This window comes from Spinacia oleracea, chromosome 6, assembly GCF_020520425.1.
Source record: "Spinacia oleracea cultivar Varoflay chromosome 6, BTI_SOV_V1, whole genome shotgun sequence".
Taxonomy (NCBI): domain Eukaryota; kingdom Viridiplantae; phylum Streptophyta; class Magnoliopsida; order Caryophyllales; family Amaranthaceae; genus Spinacia; species Spinacia oleracea.
Window position 1 is genome coordinate 100,205,013 of NC_079492.1, and position 2,371 is coordinate 100,207,383.

Consider the following 2,371-nt stretch of genomic DNA (forward strand, 5'->3'; position numbering starts at 1 on the left):
TATATGTTCTAATCAGTTAATTGCTACATGTTCTAAGCAGCTAAGCTATATGTTCTAACAATTGAATTTATATGTTCTAAGCAGTTAAGCTATATGTTCTAACAATTGAATTTATATGTTCTAAACCTTAGTTAATAGAAGATCAGATATGCTTAGCTGAACAACTTGAATCTAGATTTTAGTATTTTCAATAAAAGATCATTACATTCACAACATATTACTAGGAGAGGCAGAAATATGTTCACAAGAGAGCCTACAAGCAGTCTGACATAAGGTCAATATGCCATGCTTCAAATAAGGGCAAAAAATTCTAAAAAGTAACTTCCATGCTCTAAACATTAAACAATTTTGATGTTCTAAAAAGTAACTTCCATGTTCTAAACATTAAACAATTTTGTTCTAAACAGTGAACCTTCATGTTCTAAATGTTGAACCTTCATGTTCTAAAGAATTGAGATTATAAAATATTACCCAACATTTTCAAGGATGTCCTTCAGAAGTGCTTGTTCGGCAGTGGGGCTATTAGTGCGTTGTGGCTCTGATGGTTTGACTCGTTTAATCTCATTTTCGTCATATGAATTTTCTCTGTTTAAACATTCAGATCATACAACTATAGGTTATAGAACATCATGAATTAATTCATAAAATAAATAAATCAGGAAATATAAAAAATTCACAAATTAATTCAAAAAATCAGAAATTAATGACCTAAAAATTCAGAAATTCAGAAGCTAATCACAAAATTTAGAAATATGAACAATTAATTGCAAAAACTAAGAACAAATTGATTATGAATTTAGAAAATAATAACAAAACTTTCAGAAAATAATCACAAAAAAATTCAGAAAATTTTTATCATGGTATTGAACATTCAATCGATTAATTACCTACGATTCTTCTCGATCTCCTGAATCTGAATTTTTGTTTTTCGTCGATTTTCTTTTATGCAATTTCATCTCCACTTTTCATATTTTTCCTTAAAATCAAAAGTAAACACAAATTAACTTAAATTAAATTCTAAAACAAGCGAATAGTTAGAAATTTGCGTATTGTTGTTTACCTTCTCCGTTCCTAGGTTTTCGGCCTAATTTTTGTGAATTTTCTGCTTCTTCATCTTCAATTGTATCCGAACTCAAAAAAAATAGGTTAAAATTGACGAAAATTGTAGAAGAAATGAAGAAATATACAAGAATTCGACGATAAACTACTTGAAATCAACGAATAATCGAGTGAATAGAAGCTTCATCGGCATTTTTTTAAGCTTTAATGGCAGTTTTTGAGGAGAGAGAAAATGGTGAGAGAGAGAGGAAGAAGGTTGAATTTTACAGAGAGGGAAAAGAGTGAACGTCTGATATTAGTTTTAGAGAGAGAAACGTCTTCCTTTTATTACTTGGTAGGTGGTAAGTTAATCTTAGCCCTTGAATTTCATCTAATCCTACGGATTAGATTCATTCTCATATATACTAGTATACTCACATAGGGACCTATTTTCACCGGATCCCTCCCCTATATATATATATATATATATATATAATATTTGCTGAAATATTAGAGCGCCACCTAGGATTACGGTTGGTTTCGGTCAATATAAAATAAGATTTCTAAATTATTTTTGAATTAAAAAATCGAGTGCCACGTAGATATTTTAATTAATTAATTAATAATATGTACAACTCCATACAAAATCAAATACTCTAATAATTTAAAAATAAATCTAAAATAAAATTTAATTTAAAATAAAATTCAATCCAAAGTCAAACACTAATCCAGTATTAGAGCGCCACGTAAGAAATCAGTTGTTATAGGAGTTTTATTTGAACTTAACAATTTATTAAAATTGTGCATCGCACGGGCTAAAATCTAGTTTAAACTAAAATCGTCATCTTTAATTGCAATAAAGTAAAAATTATATTTAAAAAATAAGATATTAAAAATATACATTTTGACAAATCTGACACACAAGATCAAGTTAATTTTTTATACCTCCCCTTAATTTTTAGATGGATTTCCGGATTTTATTTATTGCAGTACTCCTTACATAAAGTATTCAACGATTTTGTTATCAAAAACAAATTCTTATTTATAATGGGTGTACAATAAATATTGTACACCGGAGTAAAAATTGACTCAAAATGCTTAAAAGTTACATTTATATATTATAAATGTAAAAGTTATCTATTTTTTAATGATAAATTTTTTCATTTGAATAAAAATTATTTCTTCAAAATCACTAATAATGTATAAATTAATCATTTAACTCTTTAAAATGTTTATCTATCAACTTTTTAATTTTATAATATAAAAGTTACAGAAAAATAGGTTAAAGTTATAAAAAACTGCATAAAAGTTATCTTGGTGTACAATAAATTTA

General features: G+C 26.8%; 1 long non-coding RNA gene across 1 annotated transcript; it reads right to left on the reverse strand.

The window, feature by feature from the left end:
* Positions 1 to 248: 248 nt before the first annotated feature.
* Positions 249 to 1,485, reverse strand: LOC130464434 (uncharacterized). The gene is made up of 3 exons (XR_008924850.1): positions 1,061 to 1,485; positions 888 to 976; positions 249 to 585 (listed from the first exon to the last, which is right to left on the reverse strand). It is a non-coding gene; the product is annotated as an uncharacterized lncRNA (long non-coding RNA).
* Positions 1,486 to 2,371: the final 886 nt, after the last annotated feature.